General features: G+C 35.9%; 1 protein-coding gene and 1 non-coding gene across 2 annotated transcripts in view; one reads left to right on the top strand and one right to left on the bottom strand.

The window, feature by feature from the left end:
* Positions 1-21168, bottom strand: part of LOC126751317 (uncharacterized) — a 224040-nt gene that overhangs the window by 96119 nt on the left and 106753 nt on the right. The window lies entirely within an intron of this gene.
* On the top strand, positions 104-175 carry Trnap-ugg (transfer RNA proline (anticodon UGG)). Its single transcript has one exon. It is a non-coding gene; the product is annotated as a tRNA-Pro (tRNA).

Raw genomic sequence — 21168 nt, 5'->3', positions numbered from 1 at the left:
GCATAGAAATTTTGTTAATCAAAAAGAACACAGGGTGACTAAAATGATGGAAAACAATAATTGCAGGGTGACAAAATTAATATTAGGCACAATATAGACATGCGGCTCAATGGTCTAGGGGTATGATTCTCGCTTTGGGTGCGAGAGGTCCCGGGTTCAAATCCCGGTTGAGCCCGAAATTTTTTTTATTTTTATTATTTGTTGCTTTGATTAGTGAAGTGTTTTTGCTTAAAATTTTTTGTTTTTTTTTTAATCAGTTTTAAAGAAAATTTAAATACTTGTTAATTAGGTAATGTGACAATTTATTTTATGTACATACAAACATATGTATACGTTGAGGCTATTTATCAGATGATGCCAATCACAGAGGCAAACAATTTATGGACATTGTGGTAGATGGAGGTGATTCAGAACAGTTGCAACATTTTATATACGTTTCCTTGATATTCAAACCAGGTGACCATATCAAGATTCCCCGTTTATTCTGTGGAAACTTTTTGACAGCTCAAATGTTTCATAGTGACCGCGTCTACAAATGTTATGAGTCATAAATGAACAACATATGAATTCAGCCACACAAATGTATATGTAGTAGCTGATATATACTCGTAATATGAAAAAAGTTTAATATTTTTAGAGTTACGCATTATCCCCCACGGCGCTAAAAACAGGTCGGTCATTCACTGCCGGCCACCTCCGTGATGGAAAAAAAAAATCTCACCAGAACGTAAGGACAATATTTTTAAGTATTAATCTAATGAATTAAAATTTAATGACTGGTCGAAGAAAAAATAAAATGGCATTTTTTTTCTAAGTAGAATTTTTCTTAAAAGTTTTGATGTTTTTGAGCTAAAAACATATTTTTGGTCAACTCAAAAACTGGTAAGGCATTAGACGAAGACATACAGAACATGCGAAAAGTTGTGAACGGATTCATTTGTCGCCAAGCAATAACGACAGCAAATTTGAAAAAAGCTGTTTAGATTTTACATATAATCTGGTTACGCTGTTTGAATGGTTCCAATTTATAACGCTTTATTTAAAAAGTATTTAAGATGTCGAGACATACTATAAGTTCGGTTAGGTTAGGTAAATAAGTTATTTTCGTGAGGTCACGAATAATTCCAGTTGGACAGCTTGAGACGTTTGCTAGTTGCACGAATTTCTAAATACGGATAAAAAGGCCGCCGTATAACTACAAATTTATTAAGCCGCCTAATGTATAATCCAGCCAATCCACAGGGTTCGTAAAATGTGTGACAACCGAGATGTTTCATCCTTAGACTGGCAGAAGCTGGGCAGTGAAGGAGAAATTGTCTAGAAGTTTCCTCCTCATCTTCCTCTTGGCAACTTTGACAAACTGCGTCCTCCTAAATCTTTACCCTTAACGTGTGAGTGTCAATGGGATAGTGTCCATTCAGGACACCTATCATTGCGGCCTTGCGAACCTTTCTAAGAATTAGTAGTTCCATAGATCTTTTAAATTCCACTCTGGGTAAGAGGACTTTCGTAACACTTACAGAGCTAGTGCAGGGCCCATATTTAGATCCAGCGCATGAGTTTACGAAGACAGGGGAATGCCTAATAAAAATAAAATTTTTGGGTAAGGGTGCCTTTTCTAGTGAGCATATCGGCTTTACAGTTTCCGATGATTCCGCCACGGTTAGGCAAGTTTAATATGGAAGTAGCTTGATGATACGGCTAGAGAGGGCATGCAGTTCTTGACTAGCTTTGACCTTACTGTGAGTTTCGAACTGTCCGTGAAAGAGCTCATGGCGCGACTTCTAAACGCGATTGCAAATTCAAGAGTTCGAGTTGTGGAGAACTTCGGGTTATGGAAGTTCAACTGTAAATAGTTTTGGGAATATTATGCTTCATATCCAAGTAATATTTTTAAAACCTTATATAATGCATCAAGAATTTGGACTTTGCGGTAGAAGACCAGCATAAAAGCCCCTTTTGACGCAGGCAATGAGAGCTAAGTGGCTGGATTGAGCACGGCTGCACATAAATTGGATTGTAGAGGAATGGCGAATATTGTCGAATAAAAGCAAATTTAACTTGATCTGTGCTGACGATCTGCCGTATGTGCGACGTTTTACGGAAGAGAGATTTAAGGAAAAGTGCGTAATAAGGACAGTGAAGTATCCTGAAAGCTAGATGATTTGAGGATGCTTCTCTTTTTACACACGTGGGCCCTTTATTATTTATTGACGGTATAATGAACGCAGAGCGATAGAAAAAGGTCATAGCGGATACAATTGTGCCTTTTATAGAAGAGCAACATTGGCACTCTTCTCATGCTGTCTTCCCGGATACCTCCGCTCCATGCCACCAAGCAAAATCAGTAAGTTTTTTGGTTATAACAAACTAATAATCCCTAACCAATAGCTAACAAATAATTTAAAGAACTTCTATAATTTGAGTACAGGCGATGAAAATGTTCGCAGACCTGGGAATTCAGCAGATGGATTGGCCAGGAAACTCTCCCGACTCTCTCTTTTGTGTTTTATTCATTAAACGAGACAAATTAAAGATTTAAATTATATCTAGGTAATTAATATTTTGTATTTATGCTTACTAAATTCAAAAAAAAATTTAAGAAATTAAAGTGGTAAGTTGTGCGTGGCCGCAGGTGTATTTTTTATCGAAAATAATGATACTTAATTGAATGTATGTGGAATCTATTGTACATATTTCACCCGTTCAAATTATCTTCAAAGTGTTTTTATCCTTACTCTTTGAACTGGATAAATGCACTACTATAAATACAATAAAATTCACCAAACTTCCTTTGAAAAATAAATTGGGAAAGAGTCACGATTAGTTGCCAATTGAACGCAATTTGGTATTAAATGATTTCCTAATTAGATTAAACGATCAATATTGATATACAAGCACTTTTGTAGTTTGTGAATATGATATCTAGTACATACACTAGGCATCAAATGAAAGTATAAATGTAATATATATTGGCAACCTCAGATTTATTCATTTACTTCCTACATTTTCGCTTAAGAATAAATTCATAAAACATTTTATGTAGATGCACCGTTATGTAAGTAAACAGTTGGAGTAATATTTGTACTTATTATTTAGACGCAAAAAATATTTACTCCATCGAGAGTGATTAGTCTTCGCTGGTGAGCCTATGAGTGCGCGTCAAATGAAAGTATAATTTCAGTTAAGTTCATTTCTTTCAAGGTAAAACTGAATTTTACTACAGATTTAATACATTTGTATTTATTAAGGGAATTTCTGTATGGTGAATTTTTTTTTGTTCTTAGTAAAAAATACAAAAAAAATTAAGTTTAAGAGAATGGGAAGAGGGGTCTAAAAAAATATTGATAGAAGATGGAGAAGGAAGATATACAAGACTCAATACGGTGGAGGTCCAAAGTCTTTCTATACACGCTGAGCGCTTAAAACCACAGTGCATACAATCATCAGTGAAGCATGGAGGATGTTCTCTCATGGTTTGGGTCTATTTCTGAAAATTTGGTGTAGGTACTGTATTTAAAATCGATGAACGAATGACGGTGGCTTCATATATTGACATTCTTAGCGAAAATTTGAAAATAAATGCGGAAAAAGTGAACTCAGGGTCATTTCTCTTCCAATAAGATAACGAGTCCCAACTCATTTAGCATTTGTGGTTAATTTTTGATTCCAAAATAACAAAAAAAAGCATTGGAATAGCATTTTTTAACAAAGCAGCCGTTAGAGACGAAGCGTCTATTCATTTAAATTTATACTTTCATTTGACCGTTTAACAGGGAAAAATTGAAAAATTTTATAATTTGTTAATTAGATACCTATGTAAATGTAATATTAATGTATGAATTATTAATTGTTTATTTTAATAAAACTGCATTGAAATAACGTCTGTGAAATTTATACTTTCATTTGATGCCTAGTGTATGTACATATGTATATGGGTTTGATAAAATAAAATAAAGTACATATTTAAAGTAAAAGAAGAAGCTTAAATAAAAGTACGTCAGGGCATATTTCTACAGTTGTGAGCAATACTAAACAGTGCAGTAGAATATTCAGATAAAATTCCGCATAGTTTTCACTCTCAGGAGGTTATTCTTGCTGATGGAAAATATCGGACGAGCACATAATTTCATTGATCGAAAATGTAAAAGATAAACTGCTTTAATTAGGTCACAAATTGTATGTACTATATACTACAGAGGGTGTGTGTACTCGTACTACAAACGTTCTTTTAGAATGCCGAGTCCGAATTTTTTGTCTCCTTCATAACTACTGCTAAATTTTAAGGTATTCAGAAAAGAATACAGAATGTCCTAAGAGCCATCGATAAAAAAATATTGTATGACATGATTACAGTGCCAGATGGCATGCCATTTAGGGAACTGCTATTATTTTGCTCGCAACTGCTTGCTCATAGTTACCTACGCATGTAAAAAATATCGAGCAGCAACTTTCACTGCAACCGCAAGGCTATTGATGATTGGCGATAAGGCCGGCAGTTTAACGGTGTTGAACTACCAACAACAACAGCAACTTACACTGGTTACAGAAAACACAAGGCGCTCCGAGACCGCAATTTCATTTAAAAAACGAGATTTTTTCATTATTGTTGTTGTTATTTAATGTTTCGGTGTTGCATGCCGCAAGCGAAGAGTTTACAGCAACACCGCGTACTTGCTGTCAGGTGCCAACAGCAAACATGAATCAGTTGTAGAGCAACTTGAAACAAATTCACAGCTGGCAAGATTAAATCCAGATTGCGGCGGCGCTACTTGCACCCCACTCTAAGCCAGTCTGGCAGCCTTTAGTGGTACATCGCGTTAGATGTGCTGCCAAGTGTGCGCCGTTGCGAGGATCAGTGGCATTAGTGACAGCGGCAATCAGCTGGCCGAAAGTGGTTTATTAACGGTTCCACAATCGAAAGCCAGTAGCAACATCAACTTAAGCGCGCTGGTAGTGGTAGTGGACTGGAACGTTAGTGGGTTTCGGGTGCTATTGACAATACAACGCTTGATTGCACGTCGATTTGACGAAATACTTATGAGTTATTATTTTAGTGCAATTACAGCATAAGACACTGGTATGAACGACTTCCGTCTTGTCCACATTTGTCTTGTAAATTTCATACAATATTTGTTGCGCTAAAGATGCAAATTAGTTTCAATTTCTTTTATTTTAGAGAAAAGTTGGAACGACATCCCATAACGATTCAAGTTAATACTCGTTTAAAAGTCAGGCAAAATGCTACTTTTAGTCTCGTTAAGAAACTTGAAAGATTTCTTTGAATTTTTTAATGAATTGCGAAAAGGAAAAACTTTACTTTAATGATTAGGACAATAAGATTAAAATATTTTGTATTGAAATATACAAACAATGACACTATTGTTTTTTTTTTTTTGCGAAGTGGCGAGGTAGGATGCTGAACTTTATATACATAGTTTGTATAATTTGTAAAAATCGTGAAAAATTAATGTAACCAAAGCTTTATAACTAAAACGTTGCTTGTAAGTTCAATTCAATTCTATTCTGAACCGATTATAATACACTGGAATAGCGAAAATCACAATATTAATTGATTGACGAAGAAGGCACAGACTCCATTTACTTTAATTAAATTAAAGAATGCTCGAGAAAATATATATACGCATTTTTAATAAGATAACTCCAGCACTAACCGATATATTCAGCATATAGTTCACTAAAGTAACGAAAATTAGTATATTATCTACTGTACGGTCCCGAGGCTGATCGGCTTCGCCGGGGCCCGAAATATTATATGTAGTCCTTCCAGCATAAGAAAATTCATCACGCTACCTGACTGTCTCAGAATCAAAAAGATCGATCATGTTGTGATAGACGGAAGACACGTCTCGAGTTTTTAGATGTGCGTATGCTCGGAAGTCCTAATATCCACTCGGACCACTATCTTGTTGCGATCGACCAAAACACCCGCACGTGGGATAGATACCGAGAATTGAAGAGGGGAGCGAGAAGAATTTGCAGACAAGAAAAGAGAGAGGCCGAAATGCGTGAGTATGAAGAGCTTGACAAGGTAGACGATAGGGATAGTGCTCGAAAATTCTATGAAAAGATGCGGCGACTGACAGAAGGTTTCAAGACGGGAGCACAGTCTTGTAGAACCCCCCGAGGTGATCTAGTGACTGATGCCTAGAGCATACTGAAATTATGGAGGGCTAGAGACCTGCTGAATGGCAGTAAAAGCATAACAACAGGAGATGGTGAACCCGATTCCCCAAGCTATTCAAATACGGTGGCTAAGAAATAAGGAGCATGCATCAGCTTCTTTGTAGAATACAGGGTTTGCCCGAAGAGTAATAGGACTGATATTCTTCCGCTGCGACTATACTTCAGAGCGTGCGCACACCTACTGGATTCGGTAGAAGGCCTTCCTAGCTAACGAACGAGCGGCAGGTCAGTTGTCTCCGAGCACCTGGATAGTCAAGACAAACATCTTCACGCGACTTCGTTTCTGTAAGTGGTGCAAGCCGAAAATGCAGCGTTCGTTAGAGCAGCAGTACGCGATTATATTCTATGTGAATCTTGGTAAATCTGCGACAGAGACGTTTGTATGATCAAGCAGGCTTACCCAGATGTTGCTTTGGCAAGAAGTGGTCCCAGGCCTCTTTGGATGGCCGGGAAGAAGTTTGACAAACACCGACAATGTGAATTGTGTGCGCAAAGTTTTGAACTTTTTTTTAAATTGACTCAGTCCTATTACTTTCCGGACAAACCCTATATGGTAGGACAAAAGCACGACCGACGATTGGGGAACCTCACCCCAGACCCCTTAATATTCATTAACTGGTTTTCTTAAATAAACGTAAAATTAACGAGAAACTAATATAGTTATAGACCTAATATGTACGATCTTTTCAGGCTCGTAAGCAGTTCAATTCGTCTTCATTACACAGAAAGCTTCACCACAAGAAAGCTGAGCTCCGAAGTGCGATCTCAGACAGCGAGTGCTCCAATACAATTTGTATACCTTAAACAGGGTAAATGAAGTTCATAACAGCCAGAAGGACATGTCGGCGGCCCTATAAAATGCATATATAAATGACGAGCTGAGCTGTATGTCTGAGTGCATATAGTCCCTTCGTTTTTGAGAATCTTGAAATTTGCTCACATCCATTTTTCTACCCGAAGATACCATATATCTCACCACTATACCATATAGCTGCCATACAAACTGAACGATCAGAATCAAGTGATTGTACGGAAAACTCTTTCATTTAATGAGATATCTTCAAGAAATTTGGGATGGGTTATTGTCCCAAGCAACGGTGCAATCTCCGAGCAAATTGTTCAGATCGAGTCTATATAGTATATAGCTGCATACAAGCGGACATACCAAAATCAATTTTATGTACGGAATCTTTCGTGTTTGCGTTCAACCGAAGTTACAGTTATTTTGTTTTAATAATCAGCAACAACACAAATTTTTTAAATACTTGAGAATGCTCAATTTAAACAGTTAGCGCGAAGGTAGTTGGTAAGTGTGGCAACACAGTAAGTGTGGTAACATTCGATAATTCAGAGCAAAAGCGCACTAAAAACTAAGCAAATGCAGAATTATATAAAAAAAAAAGTATAAAAAATTTTAATTCATGCGGTCTGCTGCTTTGTAACTGCAAATAAACAAACACTGCTACAAAAAAGCTGCTGCAAAAGCCAAGTAACTGTAACATGCGCTTACAAACATATGTATATACGTGTGTGTGTGGTGGTCATAAAGATAAACACTACTCTGTTTATCCACAAGTGATTTAATTTTTCTGCGAACTCCAAACAAACGCAAACCATTCGACCTGACCGGACCCTCAGTCAGCCAACCAACCAGCCAGCTAGCGCCAACCTAAGCGCTCGGTCCTCTGCCATTTGGCGCGGTTCACCACACGTTTCTTTTTTACAGCGACGAATCGCTTTGCAAATGGCATTGCGGAAGGCGGGTGGGGGCGGGTTGGAGACCAACAGTTGGCGAGTAGTTGCTACTGTCTGCTGTTTAATTGCAGTTGCGTTGGCTAAAAAGCGCTTGCGGCACTTAATCGTGGTCGTGGTCGCGCTGATTTGTTGGTCGATCGCTTAGCTTTGTCGTTGACGCGGCGCTCTTGTTGTTGGCTGTTGATTGTTGTTGCTGTAGTCGCGGAGTTACAGTAATCGAAGTGAATGCACTGCTGCCAATTCGGCAGAAAATGTGAAAGGACGAAATGTCAAAAGCATGTTTTACTTCTGCTCAACAACGCGCGGAGTTGGGATGTATGTTAGTGTGTGTGTGCATCGTCTGCATGTATACACGCGTGAGTAGTTTGCCCGCAAAGCAAAGCTGTGCTGCTTGTAATTATTGTTTGAAGTGGATGTAGAAGATTACAATATGAATAGGAAAAATATTGTATTGGCAATAAATAATTTATAACTTTATCGTATATATGCAAGCGTTTCTGAATTTGCATATTGTACATATTTAAATGCAAATGTATGTTTTTACGTATGAACATTTATGCGCATGTACTGCATGTCCGTTTTACCGTTTATATGCAACTTTTGCTGAACTATTTCTCTACATATGCTAACTTTAGCGAGAATTGCTATTTAAAAACTATTCCAAGAGCTTTAAGTGGTGACTCAGAAGCATCTTTTTTCACAGATGCAGAAATACTGTTGCCATTCTGACACACTTTTAGTTATAATGTAAGGCATGAAATAAGCACAAGCATAAATTAGATGTATACTTCTGGGAAATAAACGCTAGAATGACTCTAGGGACATTTATCATTATGTAAAGAAATAAGTAGTGATTTTTAAAAAATTAAAAAGTTCCTGTATGTTGCATTAAGGGGGTATTCTCATGTAATCACTTCGAAAAATCGATTTTTTTTTGACAGTAAAACCTATTGAAAACATGCTGTGAAAAATTCAGACCGAAATTCATAGTATTTGATAAGTTACAGCTCATAGTCGCCGACGTGTCGTAGGCGACTGTCTACCACGCGCCATGACAAGTCTGCAGCTGCTACGTTTCTAAACGCATTTTTCTCGAATCATCATTTTCTGAAACTGAAAAAGTTTAAAGTTATCGTCCCTACCAGAATTGTTTATTTTCGAAAATATTTTCATTTTTTTAAACGATTTTTAACAAAAAAAACAAGATTTTCGATGATTAAAAAAAAATATATATATTAAAAATGCAAAAAACGAAAAAAAAGAATTTTTTTACATTTCAAAATACAAATAAAAATAGATTAAAAAATTAAAATGATTAGATTTTGTTGTCGCATAAAAAAAATGTTCCTAAAAAGTGGTAAAATGTATGCGTTCACATGAGAGTATTAAGGGGGTATTATTATTATTATTTTTTGAATATCTACATATTTTATTTTAAAAATAAATGAAAATGTTGTACATTTTTGAATATATAGTACTTTAATAATCTGAATCACCAAATTGAAATATTTTGGATTTCTGAGATCCTGTAGCCAATCTCCATGAAGACCTTCGAAAAGGCTTCTACTTAAGGGGGCATTCTAGTATGGAAATTTGAAGAAATCGAAACTTTTTCATAATTCGCTAGTTAAGCTATTCAAAAATTAATTTTTAAAAAGATTTTTCAAAATTCAGATTATTTATAGCCGCTTTAGTGTGGTGGCAATTAGAAAATTGATAAAAGTCTTTGTTATAAATTTATCTATCAAGCTTGTTTAGGATTTTGTTTTGTTTTGATTTTTAATTGAAAGCATTTTTAAAAAATTCGAAAAGGTTTAAAGGGGATAAAATTTTTTTCAAAGTCCACGCCATTTAGCGATATTTTTTTATTTTACAAGGCCCGATCTGATATCGAGATCTTTACTACGGAACAATTTGTTCAATGTTTTTACAAGATCTGTCGCAAAAGAAACAGAACTTTTTAAATATAATTGTTTCTGGTGGCGCCATCTATTGGTGGGTATATGAAATAAAAAGTTTGATCTCTTGTTGACATTTCGTAAAAATTTTAAGACAATTCGATAACTACAATCGATGTTATTAATCAAAAAGTGACAGCAGATTTTGGTCATCGGTCGTAAAATGCAAAGAGCAAATACTAAATTTTGTTTTAAACTTAGGAAAACGTTTACTGAAACATTTCAAATGATGAAAAAAGTTTATGGTGATTAGTGCCTATCCCGTAGTAATGTGCATGAGTGGTTTAAGCGATTCCAAGAAGGTCGTGAAGATCTCTGTGACGATCAGAAGTCGGTCGTCTTCAGAAGTCAAAAATAAAGACAATGCTAATTTGTTTTTACGATTCCGAGGGTATTGTACACCGAGAGTTCGTCCCACCTGGCCAAACGATTAATGCTGTGTTTTACCTTGGTGTTATGAAGCGTCTTTTGTCACGCATTCGTCGTGCTCGACCACAATACTGTGAGGCAGGGTCTTGGCGACTGTTGCACGATAATGCGCCGTCATCGGTCGACGCTTGTCACTGATTTTTTGACAAAAACTCCATATTAACCATTAATTACTGACCCTACTCACCTGATCTGCCACCCTGTGATTTTTACCTATTTGAAAAACTTCATTTGCCCATGAAAGGACACTGTTTTCAGGACACTTCAGCTATCCAAAAGGTGACGACCGATATTCTCAAGAGCATTCCGAAAAATGACCTTAAACACTCATTTGAAATGCTAATTGACTGGGCTAAGCGCTGTATCGAAGCACAAGGAAATTACTTTGTATAAAAAAATATAACTTTTGAAAAATATTAATTTTTTGTTTTTTTTTTTACAGTCCTGTTTCTTTTTGCGACAGACCTTGTAGATCACGGCAAATGTTAAAATCATGTCAACCAGGAAGCACCGTTGTTTTTATAGCCGCCACTGCTCCGGTATGTAATTCGACGATTTCTGTAATTTTTTTATTTATATTCTTTAAATGTCAATAAAAATTATATAACAATGAAGAGTAAAAATGTATTTAAATTCTTTTTTGTCTTAGTTAACGTACATATCTAGACTAGAATACTTCCTTTCCAAGAAACTTCGGCTACACCGAGACTATAATACCCTTCACATGTACAAACTTCCTTTACAAGGACTTATGTTTGTGAAAAAGCAGCTTCTTGGAGAGAAAAGAACGTTTGCATAATTTCAGATCGATTTCTCAAAAACTGAAGGACTAATTAAAATATTGCATATACACATATGGTCAAAATAATAAGTACATTCCTTTAGGCTGCAGACATGATTGAATTTTGAATGGTTGGTGAAGCAAATGAATGCTACTATGGGTGGATTTTATTAAATTCGACATGGTAGTACTTTTTATAGTAAAAAGAAAATGCTGTATCAACTCTTTGTAGTGGGCGTGGCAATTGATTGTTGATGTTCGTTTTCTAAGTAAAGTCAAAATAATAAGTATACTGTTAATTATTTTCAGATTTTCATCAAATCGAGTGATTTATTTTAATGGTTTGCTCTTTAGGTTGTATAGCTCCATGTTTAAGACTCATTAAAAACTAAAAAAATTTATATATGGGTAGAAAAAAGCATTGCAGGGCGGAGGAAAAGGACATCGTCTTCATCCTCATAAAAGAGGGCCAAAGTTTTAGGAATATCGCTAAAATATTAGGCCGTTCATTGTATTTCGTGCAGAATACCCTAAGGATGAAAAATAATGTTGAAACTCGCGATTGACCAAAAAAGACATAGGACAACCGTATCGTCACTCTAATAAAAAGGACCCATTGGTATCTTCAAGGATAATATTAGCCGATATTGGTAGCATAATATCTTCCCGAATGACCCGACGAATACTATATCGAGCTAATTTACCTGCCCGGATGGTCAGAAGAAGCAGGATAACGATCCTAATCATACTTCGACGTTGGTAAAAGGTTGGTCCCAGGACAATGGTGTGAGTTCTCTTATATGACTATGTCAATCTCCCGACTTGAATCTAATTGAAAACCTTTGGGAGGAAACTAAAGCAACAGATTGGGTAGCAATCGTTCCAAAATAAGGATCAAATCAGAGAATTTCGTTGAAAAAACCTGGTATGAGATTACAATTGATACGTGCCACAAACTTATCTCCAGTATGCCAAAACGAATCTCAAAAGGAATTGAAAATAATGGCAGATATACTAGATACTGATGAAAGAAGTAAATAAAAATCAAATAGGAGACAGAAAACTCAAACTAATACATTTTTTCATTCACAGATTCCTGATGTACTTTTATTTTGTCCAGCCCTTTTTTTAGTCTTTTTATTATTTGCTAGAAATTTAAGTTTCTATTTCAAAAACTATTATCAATATGAATGAAATATGATATTATTTCACTTTAAACGTGAATAAAAGAAAAAAATTTATTAGTCATTGAATGTTACACGGGCGCATGTACTTATTATTTTGACCATGTGTGTATAAAGACAGATAAATGGATCCAGCTAAAACCACAGTTCGTCAGGCTGATCATTTATACATATATGTATGTATACATTTTATAGGATCTCCGACGTTTCCTTTTGAATGCTATATACTTCGTGGAAAACTTAAAGTACCCTGTTCAGGGTATAATTCTTATATAAATAGATTACTTCGCAAAAAATTGCGTTTGGCAGAAAGCCCATTATAACATTATCTGGCAAAACAAATATAATTCAGGTTGTTTAGAAAAATATATTTATTTGTTCAAAACAAATTAAAAATGATTTGAATATTGATGTTGACAAATCGACTATCCGACAAAGCATGCAGTTAATTATTACATAGCTAATTAATTAATAATTAATTAATACATAGCCTTTTCATCAATCAACCACTTAGGGTGAATGTTAGCAGCTATACAAGCAAATGAATCAATATGAAGTGTTTATTTTTCTTTCCGGCCATTGCGACATTATTCTAGATTAATAACCTTTTTTTTTTGGCTTCAGATAACTAGGAGGGTTGAAATCATAGGTATGGTCACGTGGAAATTTTTAGAGACCCCTCACTTCGTCAGCTCATAACTTTTGAAATTTTTTACTTTTTTTAGTTTTTAATTTTTTTCTGTACTCTTCTAAAATTAACAAATAACTAATAAAAAAATGAATAGTAAAAATATTAATAGCCTTTTTTTTACGACAGTTTAAAAATTACCTGCGTACTTAGCGTAGCTAGCCTCGAGCGCACAAGTTCTCAAGACTGTATCTCCAAACTATTACTCGGATCAACTTGAAAATTTAGCAAAATATTCTAGAGGTGTTGTAGAATTTAATAAGACAATAAAAAAATCGATTTTTTGAAACCCGTAAAACCATCTAACCACCATGTATCTGAAATATCTCAAATATTTTACAAGTGCAGTATTGTACTTACACATACATGTACATTTGTACTATGATATGTCAATCAATGACTACAGCTGCAAGATATAAAAATGGAAGCGAGCAAAAATACAGCAAATCGTGATGGATTTCCAACCAACAAGCTATGAGACATGCACAACAACAACAAATCAATGATCTTTATAAATCGTTAGCACTTTGGACAGTTTGTTAAAAATATCGCTTAACAAATGCAATGTGTGGACAATGCCAATAAGCACATGTATGTATGTACGTGTATGCGGGTGTGGATGTGTTTGTGTTTGTGAGTTTGGGAAAATATAGTCTAAAGCCCAGCATGTGGGTTCAAAAATGACCATTTGCCGGCATCCGCCTTCACATCCGCCTACAACGTCACACATTTATGTACATATACATACCTATGCATTTGGGGACACATATAAAAGTACACTCATACAAACATATGTATGTATGTGTATGCAAAGTATGTATGTATGTTGTCTTTATTCGGCTTTATTTTAATGTTACTCCACATACATTTTGCTGTTGCCTGAATTTTGTAGAGTAAATTAATTTATTCGTCGACATGTGCCGTTTTAATTGCCGCCGTTGTTGTTATTGTTGTTTCATGTATGCATATGTAAGGCAGGTGTCAAATTGTATGCGTGTGCCGGTCTCTGTGTTGTGTCCGTTATTATTGTATTATTTCGCAAATTATTAGATTTTTAAACACTGCACGGCCACGGCACACATACACACACACACATATGAGTTCAAATGCATATACAAACACATATAAATACACACGTGTGTTTGTCATTGCGGAGCAACTTACGGCCGGAAAGGTAATTCATTTGTTGTGGCCATTTCACATTTCTTAAATTAGCATATAGTAGGCATTTACACACACATATGTACATTACACATGCATACACACATACAGACAATGAGAATTTGCCAACGCATTGCGTGCGGATTGAATTCCTCGCACACGTGCAAACAAATTCGCACGCATTTAAATGGGTATTTATGCTTTTTCAGCGTACCACAAGGCAGCATGTGCATGTGTGTGCGTGTGTGAGTGCATGCTACATTATTATTATGCGAAAACATCATTTGCTATTATATTATTTTGAATTTTCCAGCAATTAGTCTTGTTTACATTGGGCGTATGCATTACCAAAGTGCGTTTGTACATATGTATGCTTGTGTGTGTATGTGTGTTGTCGGGTAAGTATCAGTGCATAATATGTTAACTGAGTGGCTTCACAAATAGCAGGCATACACACGCTTGCCGCAATTGATGCACCGAGTTTATTTAGTAATTAAAAGTTGTTTTATTGCCGCAATCTTCTCACTTAGTCTGTGTGTTTTTGTGTGCGTGTGTGTGAATTGAGTAGCTTAAAATGATGGGATGCAGTTGAAAATTGGAACTTTGTAAACATCATCGCTTAGCAGGTTAATGGATTTGGTGAAATATGCGTTATTTACCCACACGTGCTAACGAAAAAAAACGAAGATCATAAAATATGATTTCGGTTCAGAAAAATCTAAAACTCGAATTCATGGAAATACGAGCTACAAATACTGGAGTTCATTCAAATACATTTCACGGATAGAGCTTTGAAAAACAATAAAATGTTAAATTTTTTTGAATAATATGAAAGTAATGACCTCGGGTTAAGCTGACTATATGGTGCAGAGGCATGGACGATGACAATATCTGATATGAGTCGACGTTACGAGTTATCGTATCGAGAGAAAGGTTCTGCGGAAGATTTATGGTCCTTTGCGCATTGGCCCTGGCTACGCGGAAACTCACCAAAAACCAACAGGTCCGAAAGAAACTGCTTGTCACGATGTTTCTAACACGCAGAAAGAAGCGTCGGAGACCCTATAAAGTATATACATATATAAATTATCAGTATGTTGATGCTGAGTCGATTTAACCATGTCCGTCTGTCTGTCTGTCTGTATATATACGAACTAGTCCCTCAGTTTTTAAGATATCGTTTTGAAATTTTGCAAACGTCATTTTCTCTTCAAGAAGCTACTCATTTGTCGGAACGGTCGATATCGGACCACTATAACATATAGCTGCCATATAAACTGAACGATCGGAATCAAGTTCTTGTATGGAAAACTTTCACATTTGACAATGTATCTTCACCAAATTTGGTACAGATTATTTTCTAAGGCAACAATGTAATCTCCGAAGAAATTGATCAGATCGGATTACTATAGAATATAGCTTCCATACAAACTGAACACATAGTTACTAAAAGAAATGCGCCTGTGAAGGGTATATTAGCTTCGGTGCAACCGAAGTTAACGTTTTTTCTTGTTTTCTAAGGATTAGTACTTCAATTACCCAAGAAATAGGCTAGCCTATAGCCTACATTCACTTATTGCTATGAAATCTATGGTTCTACATAATACATGCAGATTAAATCGTATCGTTTCTATGCGATGACGTTATTAGAATTGAATACATGAGGAATGTAGCTCAAAATTATTTTTAAAAGGCTCGATAACTTTTACAGTGGTTGTAAAACCAATTGGTTTGTGAGATAAAAAATTTTGTATGAGGAAATTGTTGGTACTTTGAAAGTGTTGACTTTCTTATCGGTTTATGCTGAGGTAAATAACAGATACCGCTAGGAATGATTCATTATACTATCATCTGACTCAATTTCCAGTTAAGCAAATATTAGGTTGTCAAATATCCCCCTTCCGCCTTTTTTTTTGTTTTTGAATTTCGCGGCTTTGTATAAAGCGTTACAGAGCTCGTATATACCTACTAGACATCGTTTGAAAGGTCTTGACATAACCTACAAAACGAGGCTATGCATGATTACTTTGGATATTGCGTCCAACAGTCATAAACGTGTAAACATGGAGTTTACCAACGCCGAAATTCGCGCTATTTTAAAGTTTGCCTTCGTTAAAGGCAAATCCGCTGGAGAAACGTTCCGTGAGATTAATGTTGTTTGGGGGGATGGTACTCTATCACTTCGAACTGCCGACGAATGGTTTCGACGATTCGGAGCGAGTGAAAACGACACAATGGAGAAGCCACCCGGCGGAAGACCTGTGACGACGAATACCGATCAAATCATGGAAAATATCGTGTTAGATCGGCATGTGGCATCTCGTGAGATCGCCCAAAAGATGGAAGTTAGTCACGAAACGTATTTAAACTACTGCAGAAGGCTGGATACACAAAAAAGCTTGATGTTTGGGTGCCGCATGATTTGACGCAAAAAAAACTTCTGGACCAAATCAACGCCTGCGATATGCTGCTAAAACGGAACGAACTCGACCCATTTTTGAAGCGGATGGTGACTGGCGACGAAAAATGGATCACATACGACAATATCAAGCGAAAATGGTCGTGGTCGAAGGCCGGTGAATCGTCCCAAACAGTGGTCAAGCTGGGATTGACGGCCAGGAAGGTTTTGCTGTGTGTTTGGTGGGATTGGAAGGGAATCATCCACTATGAGCTGCTCCCATATGGCCAGACGCTTAATTCTACCATCTACTGCGATCAACTGGACCGCTTGAAGCAGGCGATCGACCAGAAGCGTCCAGAATTGGCCAACAGGAAGGGTGTAGTGTTCCACCAGGACAACGCCAGACCACACACTTCGCTGATGGCTCATCAGAAGTTACGGGAGCTCGGATGGGAGGTTTTATCGCATCCATCACATAGCCCGGACATAGCGCCAAGTGATTACCACATGTTCCTGTCCATGGAGAACGCCCTTGTTGGTGTAAAGTTGAACTCAAAAGAGGCTTGTGAAAAGTGGCTGTCCCAGTTCTTCGCAAATAAGGAGGGGGGTATTCTGAAGTTGCCGTCTAGATGGAAACAGATTAACGAAAGAAACGGCGCATATTTGAACTAAATCCGACCACTGTAACACTTTTTATAAAGCATTGAATAAAGAGTAAAAAGGCGGAAGGGAGATATTTGAAACCTAATATAAACACTAAAACTCATATAGTTGTCATCTCGAGAGTATTAAAAAATAGCTTGAAATATTTTCATAGCTATGTTCCAATACGAAAAATTTTCTACATGATTTCGTGATGATGCATGAATTCAGTGGTACACACTGGAGACCAAGGAATAGTCGATACAATGGAACTTGCTGTGAAGACGACGAGATTTTACCAAAATTTTCCTATTTTTGGTAGCATATAGTATACTTATTGGACAATCCTTGAAAATATACATTTTTGCTACAACTTATGCTTAATAAAGTTGTATGCAATGACTAAAGTTCTAATTATATTTGTCTATATTAACCGTCGGTAAACAATTCGTTAGCATCTATAAAAATCCATCAATTTTTGTTATGATATATGTATGCCTGAGATATGCTATTTTTGTTTTGCAACGGCTGCATCTTAAAAATATAACGCTGAAAATACTGGTATCTCTTTTAAAAATATTTACATGTATAAGCGTTTTTCTGTTATATACTATGTATATTTCTAACAAACTATGCGTTTCCTTTCACCAAAGATAAATATTTCAATTAACGTATCTCATGCTGTTATATCCAACCGCGATAAAAGTGATTAATTACAAATACTCGCTGCAGTTTTGGTTGATTTCGGATCAGTTCTTTAGTGAAATAATTGAATTGTAAATAGCGCTTAAGCAACTCTGCAATTAAATACATTTTCAAAATACCTCGGCATATGTTTGTGATACTTATTTGCTAATTAACGGTGCCTTGGGTAACTGGAGATTTAATAATGCTTTAACGTTAAAACTGGTTGTTAGTTTGATCCAAATTATCAAAATATCCAAAATGTTGTATTAAAAAGCTTTCGGCAGAGAAAATCAAAAAATTTTGTGATTCATGTGATATCCGAAACGAAAACTTAAAAGTAAAGATAAATTGAAAAACATATTGAATCACAAAATCCCGTGGTGTGTAGAACTCCATATCCGATAAACAAAGTATGGCATGAAAAACAAAACCAGACTTAGAAGAAAGATCATGAAAATTTAATCTTCACCGTCATTACTAAATTATAACTGTTTTTACAATATCCATCTTTTTCCTAAAACAGAGATAGCTTGAAAGTGAGAGAATCACGAATCGAACCCAATAACATACCCAAATAGACTGCTAATTGAACAATAATGATAATGATATAGGTAGGTTACCTTTTATATTTATGGATTTGCCAACAATAGCGTTGCAATCTGGTAACTGACAACATTATTGCAAAGTTTGACATTTTTGATGATATACATACTCAAAACGTTTTGACATACGACCGCTATTTGTGTTGTTTACAGTAACTTAAAATATTCATCTCGACCAAAAAATGACTATAAATCGCGAATTATTTTTTACAACTTTCGTTGCGGTTTAACTCAGCAACGGTGTATCCATCAACTTATTTCAATTTTTGGCGATGAAATTCCATCAAGGACCAGTGTTTATAGATGGTATGGTGAACTCGTAGCTCACTCTAAGACAAATTTCGGAAAGGTAGTCCAAAATCAGTTATTGTTCCGTGAACTATTGATGCTGTGCGCAAAGTAATATTGTTAGATTGTCTTTTGACTGTAAACAATATTTCTTCACGTTGGAGTCTACAGAAATTGTCGATCTCTCACAAAAGGCTGGTGACGATTAGTCGAGAGAAGTGTTAAAAATCGTTACAGATGGTGAAACGAGGATTAAAGCGCATATGCCCGAAAGTAAAAGAGCAGTTGACTGCATCGGTAAGCTTTAACGATTCCAACAAAAGTTGTTCGCGCACGAAGCAGTCTCAAGAAATTGGTTGCCCTACCACTAGAATAATGCAAAACTCGCTTCACCATGATAATGCAAGCTCTCAAACATTGACAATTGCATTTTTGAACAATCAAACAATCACTTTGATGAGCCATCCACCGGATAGTCATGACTTAGAACCGAATGACTTGTTTTTTTAATGGAGAATTTTTTGAAAACTATAAAGCTGTTTTCGATGATTAAAATTTGTTTTTGTTCTCGAATTATAAAAAAACCTAAATAATTCAAGTTTAAGATGTTTAAATAAAAATCTGAAAACTTATGTCTTTCCACAACGATAACATTGTCAATGGTTATAGAAAATACCGATTTTGGAGGCGCTCTCTCGAATCATAAGGTTTCGTTTCATATTATCCATGATCTCGATAGCGACTAAACGGTAAAGCATACATAAGTGAAAATTAATTGCTGGCCACAACCTCATACTCATCTTCGGATAAATTATCACATTAAATATAATTATTTCACATTTTTCAATTTTATATTTTCAATATTTACAATTTCGGATTGTTTTATTCTCACATCTTACGAGAATATTTCTGCCTTTGGCGACAGCGAAATTTATTTCCCACGTAATAGCAATATACTTCAGGAGTTTAGCTGTTTCTATTGAAAGATTGAAAACACATTCGTTAGACTAATGGTCATAATACTTGTTTATCGAAATGAGTGCTTTAAGGAACGCATTCTCATATTACTAGCATAGTAAGACTCTCTATGGCATGGTATAGAGAGATTCATTCATTAATTTATAATTTACCCGATTTTTTCTCGAAGATTCCACCTTTTATAAAACAAAAGTACCACATACATACCTGAAAAGAAAAAATAAATTATAGAATATTATTAGTGAAGTGTTGCAATAGTTCATATTTTCTTAAGACTACAAAATATGAGTACGTATGTACGATTAAAAAATTAAAATTTTTTAACCAACTAGTTTTAAAAAAGCGACTTTCGATAATTCAAATTTAGTTTTGGTCTCTAATCGCGAAATATAAAAAGTAACCTATGTAATGGGGACGATACAAAAGTAGACCGATAGGGAGAGCAGACGACGCCATATTTTTCCCGCTGTCAAAAGGACTTTCTCTTCAGTAAAGTTTGCCATTTCATCAAGGAAAGATATACGATCTAACAACGAGTCGAAATTATTAAAATTTACTACCGAAATTCGGAGTCAGAGGCCTCAACTTTAAGAGCGCTACATCCAATTTATGGTCATCATAATCGTCCTGTAAGATCAACAATTGAGCGTCTAGTGGAAAATTTTGAATACACAGGCACAGTACAAAATGTTCCCGTGTCAGTGAGATAAAAAAGTGTCCGTAGTATCGAGAATCGATTTATTGAAAACCAAGTTTGGTGAACGGGTTATCACACGAAATGGCCCAGTCAAATGGCCGCCTCGGTCATGCGATTTTACGCCAATAGATTATTTCCTGATATGGAATATCCAATTGGCGCCACGTAGCGAAAAGAAGAAACGACTGGCGTGCTGCTGTTAACTCGGCTTTAATCGCGTAAGCGGTGTCTACGCCAATTAAGAAGAAGAAGATTATTTCCTGTGGGGCTACGTCAAGTCTATGGTCTATGCCAACAAGCAGCGACGATTGACGACTTCGTACGAATATCGAACTTGAAATTGTAATAGTATCGGCCGGTTTATGCTTGAAACCCGTCGAACATTGGGTTCAGCGTCTGGACTTCTGCAAGCGCGACCGTGGTGGCCATGCAAAAGAAATCGAATTCCACACAAAATGGCATCGAATATACTTTGAGAGGAATAAAGAATTGATATCCTAAATCGTTTTTGTTTTATTGCATTTGTATTTTTTCTAATTATTAAAATTTAGCAGCTATTTTATCAATATTTACAGCGGGGACAACAACCCGCAAAGTTGTATTCCAGTTTCAACTCGATTTGAATTCAATTAAGAATGAGACAGTAAGATTTTTGTTTTATGGTAAATCGATCTAAATGAGCGGTTTATGCGAGCAAAGGCTGGTTAATT

This window comes from Bactrocera neohumeralis, chromosome 2 (assembly GCF_024586455.1).
Source record: "Bactrocera neohumeralis isolate Rockhampton chromosome 2, APGP_CSIRO_Bneo_wtdbg2-racon-allhic-juicebox.fasta_v2, whole genome shotgun sequence".
Classification (NCBI taxonomy): domain Eukaryota; kingdom Metazoa; phylum Arthropoda; class Insecta; order Diptera; family Tephritidae; genus Bactrocera; species Bactrocera neohumeralis.
This window is presented reverse-complemented; position numbering and strand designations above follow the sequence as displayed.